Source organism: Bubalus bubalis, chromosome 4, assembly GCF_019923935.1.
Source record: "Bubalus bubalis isolate 160015118507 breed Murrah chromosome 4, NDDB_SH_1, whole genome shotgun sequence".
NCBI lineage: Eukaryota > Metazoa > Chordata > Mammalia > Artiodactyla > Bovidae > Bubalus > Bubalus bubalis.
In genome coordinates, this window is record NC_059160.1 from 80,590,812 (window position 1) to 80,601,694 (window position 10,883).

The following is a 10,883-nucleotide window of genomic DNA, read 5'->3' on the forward strand; positions in this document are numbered from 1 at the left end:
TTCCATGTCCCGGCTATTATAAACAGTGCTGCAATGAACATTGGGGTACACGTGTCTCTTTCAATTCTGGTTTCCTCAGTGTGTATGCCCAGCAGTGGGATTGCTGGATCATAAGGCAGTTCTATTTCCAGTTTTTTAAGGAAACTCCACACTGTTCTCCATAGTGGCTATACTAGATTGCATTCCCACCAACAGTGTAAGAGGGTTCCCTTTTCTCCACACCCTCTCCAGCATTTATTGCTTGTAGACTTTTGGATCTCAGCCATTCTGACTGGCGTGAAATGGTACCTCATAGTGGTTTTGGTTTGCATTTCTCTGATAATGAGTGATGTTGAGCATCTTTTCATGTGTTTGTTAGCCATCTGTATGTCTTCTTTAGAGAAATGTCTATTTAGCTCTTTGGCCCATTTTTTGATTGGGTCATTTACTTTTCTGGAATTGAGCTGTAGGAGTTGCTTGTATATTTTTGAGATTAGTTGTTTGTCAGTTGCTTCATTTGCTATTATTTTCTCCCATTCTGAAGGCTGTCTTTCCACCTTGCTAATAGTTTCCTTTGATGTGCAGAAGCTTTTAAGGTTAATTAGGTCCCATTTGTTTATTTTTGCTTTTATTTCCAATATTCTGGGAGGTGGTTCATAGAGGATCCTGCTGTGATGTATGTCAGAGAATGTTTTGCCTATATTCTCCTCTAGGAGTTTTATAGTTTCCAGTCTTACGTTTAGATCTTTAATCCATTTTGAGTTTATTTTTGTGTATGGTGTTAGAAAGTGTTCTAGTTTCATTCTTTTGCAAGTGGTTGACCAGTTTTCCCAGCACCACTTGTTAAAGAGATTGTCTTTAATCCATTGTGTATTCCTGCCCCCTTTGTCAAAGATAAGGTGTCCATATGTACGTGGATTTATCTCTGGGCTTTCTATTTTGTTCCCTTGATCTATATTTCTGTCTTTGTGCCAGTACCATACTGTCTTGATGACTGTGGCTTTGTAGTAGAGCCTGAAGTCAGGCAGGTTGATTCCTCCAGTTCCATTTTTCTTTCTCAAGATTTCTTTGGCTATTCGAGGTTTTTTGTATTTCCATACAAACTGTGAAATTATTTGTTCTAGCTCTGTGAAGAATACCATTGGTAGCTTGATAGAGATTGCATTGAATCTATAAATTGCTTTGGGTAGTATACTCATTTTCACTATATTGATTCTTCCAATCCATGAACATGGTATATTTCTCCATCTGTTAGTGTCCTCTTTGATTTCTTTCACCAGTGTTTTATAGTTTTCTATATATAGGTCTTTAGTTTCTTTAGGTAGATATATTCCTAAGTATTTTATTCTTTTCTTTGCAATGGTGAATGGAATTGTTTCGTTAATTTCTCTATTTTTTCATTATTAGTGTATAGGAATGCAAGGGATTTCTGTGTGTTGATTTTATATCCTGCAACTTTACTATATTCATTGATTAGTTCTAGTAATAATACAAGTAAACATTCTTGAATGTTTCACCAGACTCATGTAGATATTTGCTAACTACCCTAAGGGCCATATGCAATGTTATATTTGTACATTCTCTAGACTCCTTGATACTTCATGAGGGTCTGGCCTTCTAGTGACTGGTGGAAGTTAAGCTTGTTAGCTTCTTCCACTAATAAGGCAGTGGCAGCTACCGTCCAGAGGGAGCCAGGTAAACCTCAGGTCACAGAAACTAGTTGTTTGGAAAAATAGTCTATAGAATGGGGAACTTCCTCTAGCTTCTGTATAAGGATTCCCAGAGCTGCTCCCTGCTTTTCAGCCATATACAAGATGAATGGCCTTTTCAAGCTGTGGAGACCCAGAGCAGGGGCTCTGGTTAGGGTTTGCTTGATATTTTTGAAAGCTTTTTCTGTTCTCCATTCCAAAATAATGGTTCTGTATCTGGGCCTTTAGTGGCTTCATATAGTAGTTTATTTATCAGCCCAAATGCTGGAGTCCAAATTCTAGAAAATCCTGCCATGCCCTAAAAGATACAAAGATGTTTCTTTGTTTTTGGAGTGCTTAGACCTAATATAGTTTGTTTTCTATATGGAGATAACTGTCTACTTTCAGGGTGTATTATATATCCCAGATCATTAACTTGTTGCTTTGTGATTTGGGCATTTGAGATTTGTGTGTTTGTCTGAAAGACTCTGTAACCCTGGACCCCAGAGAAATTAACTGCAATGGTATTTTGAATGAGACCTCCATGGAGGAGTTACATATAAATATATCATCTACATACTGTAAAATTGCCTCTTCTTTTAGATTTATTTCCCTCCGTTCTTTTCCTAGGGCCTGGATAAACAAGCATGAAATGTGAAAGTGTTAGTCATTTAGTCATGCCCAACCCCTTGGACTGTAGCCCACCAAACTCCTCTGCCCATGGAATTCTCCAGGCAAGAATACTGGAGTGGGTTGCCATTTCCTTCTCTGGGAGATCTTCCCAACCCAGGGATTGAACCTGGGGCTCCAACATTACAAGCCAATTCTTTACCATCTGGGCTACCAGGGAAGCCCAAACAACATAACTCACCAGGCTCCTCTGTCCATGGAATTCTCCAGGCAAGAATACTGGAGTTGGTAGTCACTCCCTTCTCCAGGGCATCTTCCCAACCCAGGGATTGAACCCTTCATTGCAGGCAGATTCTTTACTGTCTGAGCCATCAAGGAAGCCCAAGGTGCTTCCCAGCTGGCACTAGTGGTAAAGAACCTACCTGCCAGTTCAGGAGATATAATGAGACATAGGTTTGATCCCTGGATTGGGAAAATCCTCTGGAGGAGAGCATGGCAATCCACTCCAGTATTCTTACCTGGCGAATCCCGTGGGCAGAGGACAGTCCATAGGGTCACAAACAGTCGGACACAACTGAAGCAGAAGAAACAAGTATGAGCTGTCCCTAAGGCAATATCGTCCAGATATGTTGTTGCATTTGGCCTGAGTTGGGGTTAATCCACTTGAAGGCAAACAGATATTGCAATGAGGGATGAACTGGGATACAAAAAGAGGCATCCTTGAGATGGAGTATAGTTAACCATTCATTGTCCTCAGGAATTTGGGCTAATATATAAGGACTGGCCACAAGGGGATGTATAGAGACCATTGCATCAGTTACTACTCTAAGGTCAAATACCATCCTATTTCCCCATTTAGCTTAATGACAGGCAAAATCGGGATATTGCACAGAAACTGGCAGGGTACCAAGAAGCCATGTTCTAAGAATTTATCTATGAGAGATTGTTTTCAACTTTATGGGATATTGTCTCTTGTTAGGACAGATGCCTTCTGGCCTAAGGCTAATTCTTACAGATTGGGCTTTAAGGCCCCTCATGGGATTTCTTTATCACATATTGAAGGGTTCACTGCTTGTAGAATATGGCTGGGAATAGGACCTTGCTCTGATGGCTAGTCTGTCTTGGTCAGAGTCAAGATAAAGAGTTGTTTGGGGCCTCCTAAGAAATTAAAAGACTCTTAGTCCTTGGAAGGAAAGTTATGACCAACCTAGATAGCATATTCAAAAGCAGAGACATTACTTTGCCAACAAAGGTTCATCTAGTCAAGGCTATGGTTTTTCCAGTAGCCATGTATAGATGTGAGAATTGGACTGTGAAGAAAGCTGAGCACTGAAGAATTGATGCTTTTGAACTGTGGTGTTGGAGAAGACTCTTAGTCCCGTGGACTGCCAGGAGATCCAACCAGTCCATTCTGAAGGAGATCAGCCCTGGGATTTCTTTGGAAGGACTGATGCTAAAGCTGAAACTCCAGTACTTTGGCCACCTCATGAGAAGAGTTGACTCATTGGAAAAGACTCTGATGCTGGGAGGGATTGGGGGCAGGAGGAAAAGGGGACAACAGAGGATGAGATGGCTGGATGGCATCACCAACTCGATGGACATGAGTTTGAGTGAACTCCGGGAGTTGGTGATGGACAGGGAGGCCTGGCGTGCTGCAATTCATGGGGTCGCAAAGAGTTGGACATGACTGAGCGACTGAACTGAACTGAACTGATCCTTAGGGTAAACCATTACTTGAGTCTCAAGGCCGTGAGACCAAGGAACGCTTCTCAACTGAACTGAACTGAACCATAGTATGGAGCCAAGGGAGCCCAGAAGGTCTCTTTCTGGAAGGGAAGTAGTACAGTCATGCACAACTATTAATAAAAAGGCAGGTGAAATCAACCACTGTTCAAACCGGCAAGTGAGAGGCCCAGTGTAGTAACAGGTGTGAGGCTTTTCATTGGCACCAGTCACAGATGAAAGCTTGAGAAATCAAGACAGAGTAAGTGGCTCCATATCAATTAAAAATCAGTCTTGTACCTACCATGTCAAGGACTATGTAGGACTCCTGGATGAAGATAAACATCTCACTGGGAGAGTCACCAGAATTCCCTGGAAGTCTCAGTCATCCAGCATGGCCATCTCAAGAGCAGGAGCCCCTCTTCCCCTTTGGGACCAAGGGCAGTCTGTCTTCCAATGATACATTTGTTTGCAGGCAGGGATGGTCCAGGGGGGCTCTTACTGGCATTCTTGGGCCCAATGACCAGTTGACTTGCATTTGAAGCATTCACCCTTGTTGGTCTTACCTATAGATGGATAGTTGAACTTCCTGGGCTCTCTTGGTTGTCCTGAAGTCACAAGGCATGGCTGACAGCAACAGCTATCAGTTTTGTATGATCCCTGGCCTACTTTTCTTATATTGGATTCTCTCTTCCTCCTTAGCTTGATCTCAATTACTAAATATCCCAAATGTCACCTCTATGAGTTGGGGCAAGGGGGGTTATGGCTTTAATTGTAACTTTTGGAGTTTCCACCTAATATCAGGGTCACAGTGGCTGATAAAATATTGCCCTGGCAGGGATTGATCTTCCCAAGTGAAGGGATCAATGTTAGTATATTTTCTAAAAGTTTCCACAATCCACCTAATTAACTGGCTTTTTCATATACTTTCTCACTCCTTCTAATGCACATTGTATCAAAATCATTATTAGAAATCATACAGCTTATTTTGCATTCCAAACATATTCTTTTTGAATGATTCTAGGAAGGTTGCTTCAAATCTCTAAACCTCAGTCTCCTCATCTGTAATTATTAGTTCTCACTCTTTAAGAATGTAATAACAATTAAATAGTACAATGTATGTAATATGCTTAGCACAGTGCTTGATAGCATAATAGGTACTTGATAAGTTCCAGCGTACTAGTGGCTTTGCATTGCTTCACACTATATCTTTAGCCAGATTAGTTGCTATTTGACTGATGTTCTTTGGGACATGTTTAACTTAGAAAAATGCCAGACAGGCTAATGTAGCTGACAGTTTATAACAAACAGCTAATTTTATGATTAGGAATATATAAAATTATTGTTTAGTTAAGTAAAACACTGCTTTCTTTCTATCTGTAAACTTTACTCCAAAGAGAGAAAATGTAGAAAGATAAAAGAATATATGAAAGAAAACATGACCAAAAAAGTTAACAGCAACTGTGAGTATACCAAATAATCAGTGGTTCTCAAATTTTAGTCACATTTGTTCAACTTAAATACAGTATACTAGTTTTTAAAAGCAATTTTTTTCCTGCATCCAACTCCAATAAGTTATGATTTGGTAGTCCTGTGGGAGAACCCAGGAATACTTAAGTTAATAAGCACACTATATGTGCAGCAGGTGGCTAGTGGACTACATTTTGAGACACAATAATCTTGCTAGGGCAAGACATGAAAATTCAATAAAAAATACTCTACTGGCCTTCTATTACATGATAATGTAATGCACATGCTCTTAGTTGCAGGTGAGGCAACACAGCCATGCAATGCAAACACTGGAAGATAGCAATATGTGAAACAAGCACATGTGCTAAGTCACTTCAGTCATGTCCAGCACTTTGCCACCCTATGGACTGTACACTGCCAGGCTCCTCTGACCATGGGATTCTCCAGGCAGGAATACTGGAGTGGGTTGCCATACCAAGCATATAGCAGCCCCAAATAAATTTAACACAGTTGTGTACTAACAACTCTCAGAAATAAAATCACAACTTTGCAAAATCATTTGGGAAACTTGCACTCAATAAAAATAAACAAATAAGTAAAATGGCAAATACTTTCAACTTTCAGTTTGCTCCATTAACTTATCTAAAAACATAAATCAGTTAGCCCTCACAACTCTAAGAGATAGGTACTTTTAATAGTCTAAAGATGAGAAAACTAAGGTACAAAAAGTTATGTAATTAATTTAGCTTGAGGACTCAAAACTTACTAAAGTGGTAAATGCAGGCACTCTGTTTCCAGAGATATGCTCATGATGATGTTGTAACTAGTTTCCTGGAAGGAAGAAGATAGACTGACTTCAATTCTAATATTTATTCTTGGCCATTACATAGCTTTATGTATTTTACAGGCATTAAGGTTTAGTGTTCCTTTAAATATCTTATATTTTTTTCTGTTTCTTTTCTAACTTTTCAAGTGTGTATATTTGAGTTAGTGATGAACACCAAGAACAAACTGAACAGAGATTAGCAAGGAGGAATGAAAGTTTGCTGCCTATATAGATTTCAGAGCAAGACAAACCTATGATATCCTAAGTTCTTTTTGACATTAACAAGCTGTTCTATTCTCACAAAGTGGATTAGTCTTCCATCATACTAATTAATGGTATGAAAGAACAGCTTTAGAATCTGCATTGTTATCTATGTAATGTTGAAGGGACAGTTTACTGTGTTCACATTTAGCACTCTACTTTTTCATGAGAGAAACAAAATTTTATTTTTGAAGGTATTTTTCTCTATTGTTGTTCAGTCTCTCAGTCATGTCTGACTCTTTACAACCCCATGACTGTAGCATGCCAGGCTTCCCTGTCCTTCACCATCTCATGGAGTTTGCTCAAACTCATGTCCATTTAGTCAGTAATGCCATTCAGCCACCTCATTCTCTGTTGCCCCCTTCACCTCCTGCCCTCAGTCTTTCCCAGCATCAGGGTCTTTTCCAATGAGTCAGCTCTTCACATCAGGTTGCCAAAGTATTGGAACTTCAGCCTCAGCATTAGTCCTTCCAGCGAATATTCAGGGTTGATTTCTTTTAGGATTGACTGGCTTGATCTCCTTGTCCAAGGGACTCTTTAGAGTTTTTTTCTCTATTATGATATACCAAAATGGTCACCAAAGCAAAGATATCTGTAATGGTCATCTTTGTTGTTGAAAGAATATGATTGCTATCTGAATGCTTCCAGAATGTTTTAAATAACATGCAAACTCTCTTTTCGTATTTCAGTCATTCTGGTCTTTGTTTCCTTTTGTGAAATAATGCCAATGACTTACTGTTTGCTGGTCCAGTATTATTTCCTATCTTGCTCAAGATGCCTTGATATTGTTAACTACTTACTACTCATGGCACCTAAGATGAATAGTTTTCCTGTTTCTTTCAAAATCTATCATTGTATTTTACACTTGACTCTACCTTTCACTCTTTATTTCTACTTCTGAGTCCTATTGCTCAAGTTTGCTTTGACAATTTCATAATTATCAGTTAGATTAGTTGCCATGTAAGTTACTGGCCACAAGGTGTGTGACTTCCTAAATAATTTTTCACTGCATTAAACTTTTGTATCTTAAACCATTGGTAGGATACATAGCTCCTTTTTTATGTGTTTCCTTAACTAAATTTTTATATGCTCATTTAGGAACTCAGCTTGTAGGGACAAAATGGACCCCTGAAATGCCTTCCATTTCCACATCTTCTTGAAATTTACCATCCATGCAATGTTATTTTCTGATAATTCCAGCTCACATAGTTCTGCTTATCTTTAAACATCCTATACCACTTCATTTTCAGCCATTGAGCTTTTGCTTTGTGTTTTAAATCTGTTCATTCTCTTTACTCAATCTTATTGTAAATTCATGGGGAATAGAGATTTTATATCCTCTACCATTATATCTCCTAGAGTTTCCCTTTTGGGCACTGGGTAGGTACTCATTAAATACTCATTGAAAGTTTTTTAATCATATTGTTGAGTTTCTTCCCCATACTTTGAATTGAGCTCAAACATCACTTAATACATAGCCTTTCTTAGTAAAAAAAAAAAAAGAAAAAAAATTACAAACTAAGACTTTTTATCTGGTTACTGGCCTTTAATTATACTAACTGCAACTTTTAAGTTGCATTACTGATCCAAAGAAAATACTGACTGTTGGTAATTTTCTGACCTGTGATTGATGAAATGTTATTGAGTAACATTAGTCATATTCTTTGTTAGAATATAACTTGGTATTTGGCAGCTATACCATCAATTAGCATTACTGCTGATAACCTCTATTTATATACCAAGTAATTTGTTTTTCCATATAAGCTGAAAGAAGGGGAGAAGGAAATGATAGTTGCTCATTACCACAGTCATCTGCAGTAAGAAAAATAAAGAAATATTTTTTAAACTTTTGTAAAAATCTATGTTGTTAAGTACATGTACTCATGCATGCATGGTCATCTTGGGATGATTTCTGTCTACCATTAAGTATCAATTTATTCTTATTGCCCATTTTTAATCTAGGTCTTTGATACTTCATTTCTTACCTAGATTTTTGGATGAGTCAAATAATCCAAGTCTCCATACCAACGTTCCAAGAGCATTCACAATGCCAAACCAAAGAGTTGCTAACTTAGCTTATTTTTCCCCTTTTCTGAAATGCATTCTAATTAAGCAAACTCATATCTCAATGCTTTTAATCCACTTCTTAAAAAGGAGTTAAGCACTTATTTAATGTCTACTACGTGCCAAGCAATGTGGTGGGCATTCTGCATAAGTTTATAAATGAGAAAATAATAAGCTCTAAATAACTTAGACCAAAATAAAGCAAGCATAGTTCTTTAGATACCAATCTCTTTAGATACCAAAGTATTGGAGCTTCAGCTTCAGTGTCAGTCCTTCCAGTGAATATTCAGGGTTGATTTCCTTTAGGATTGACTGGTTTGATCTTTCACTCTAAGGGACTCTCAAGAGTCTTTTCTAACACCACAATTCAAAATCATCAATTCTTTAGCTCTAAGCTTTCTTTATGGTCCAACACTCACATCCATACATGACTACTGGAAAAACCATAGCTTTGACTATATGGACCTTTGTCGACAAAGTAATGTCTCTGCTTTTTAATATGCTATCTAGGTTTGTCATAGATTTTCTTCCAAGGAGCAAGCATCTTTTAATTTCATGGCTGCAGTCACCATCTGCAGTGATTTTGGAGCCTTTTTTTCCTTTGAGACTTTTTAAGTTATCTCAATATTGACAGCAGAGAAGGCAATGGCACCCCACTCCAATACTCTTGCCTGGAAAATCCCATGGATGGAGGAGCCTGGTAAGCTGCAGTTCATGGGGTCGCTAAGAGTCAGACACGGCTGAGCGGCTTCACTTTCACTTTTCACTTTCATGCATTGGAGAAGGAAATGGCAACCCACTCCAGTGTTCTTGCCTGGAGAATCCCAGGGACGGCAGAGCCTGGTTGGCTGTGGTCTATGGTGTCTCACAGAGTCGGACATAACTGAAGCGACTTAGTAGCAGCAGCAGCAGCAATATTGACAGAGACAACTTTAAAGGTCTCAAAGGGAAAAATTAATTTTTAGTACTTTAAGTACTTTATAGTTAACATGCAACCAGTAAGGAGAATAATCTAGTTTGAAATTAGACTATTAAATCATCTGTATTAGTAGTATGAATTTTGTTCACCGTTTCCCCTAAAAATAAGAATTTTAGAGGTTTTTTCCATTAATTCAACCTCTGTTTTCATATTTACCCAGACTATCATTTGGTGTAGGCAAATATAAATACAATACAGATTTCAAAAAAAAAGTAAAAAATTCATTCTAAGCTTCAAATACACACACACACACATTTATTCATATGTAGGCAGGAAGATAAAAAACATTTTTGGTGGAAATTTGAGCAACACTTTTTGTAAGTAGCAAACACCAATGGCTTTTATCTAAGGATTCATTATTTTTAAGATTTCACATTAAGTGGAAAGAAAATAATGATTAATGGCTTAAAGTCAGATTTAGAAAATTTAACATTTTAATTGATTTAATGCTTTCTACATACAAGTTAACATATTTTAAAGATAAAGGTAGTTCGTCTGCTAAACTGCCTCATCACTCTGTCCCAAAGCATGGGGCATCAGCAAGAATGGGGACCTGCCTTAGCTCTTGCTCAGGTATGAATTCAAGCATTCCTCATCAGTAGACGATAAACAGAATTTGGTGATTATGGGTAGGAAGATGTGGTTCAACATTCCAGAAAAGAATCAATCTTTAAAAGACAGAATTAACATAATTCTCAATAGAGAACTCAAGGAACCTCTACAGGGAGCTCATTTTCTTGCAAAAAGTCTGGATGATGCCTTAGAACTTATCGAGCAACCAGCATTAACAAATAAACTAGACATGGTTTGATAGCAGGAAGCAGTTCTATATAAGGAAGCCATGAACAAGCCAGGCCATCTTAGATTATTTGTGGCAATAATCACGCAAGAATTTGAAAGTGATGCATTTTTTCTAGAAAATGATTTGGGAAATTATAAACTTCTCCCAGAATACCCAGGTGTTCCTTCTGTCCAGGAGGAGAAAGTCGTTAAGTATAAATTTGAAGTATAAGAAAAAAGCAACTAAAGTGAAAGTGTTTTCTTATCTATTTTGATCTATCTTCCCTCCGTCAAAAAAAAAAATGCATTTTTGTTGTATTTTGTTGACTTTAAATCAATTATTCTAACCAATGTATTCTTATTCCCCATTAATCTTTTTTTATTAATTTTTATTGGAGTATACTTGCTTCATAAAGTGTTAGTTTCTGCTGCACAGCAAAGTGAATCTGCTATGCATATACACGTATCCCCTCTTGTTTGAATT

The 10,883-nt window shown here is 37.9% G+C and overlaps 1 pseudogene; it reads left to right on the forward strand.

Moving 5' to 3' along the window:
• The window catches only part of LOC102403975, a 29,100-nt pseudogene extending 18,454 nt beyond the window's left edge, over positions 1–10,646 (forward strand).
• The last annotated feature ends 237 nt before the right edge of the window (positions 10,647–10,883 follow it).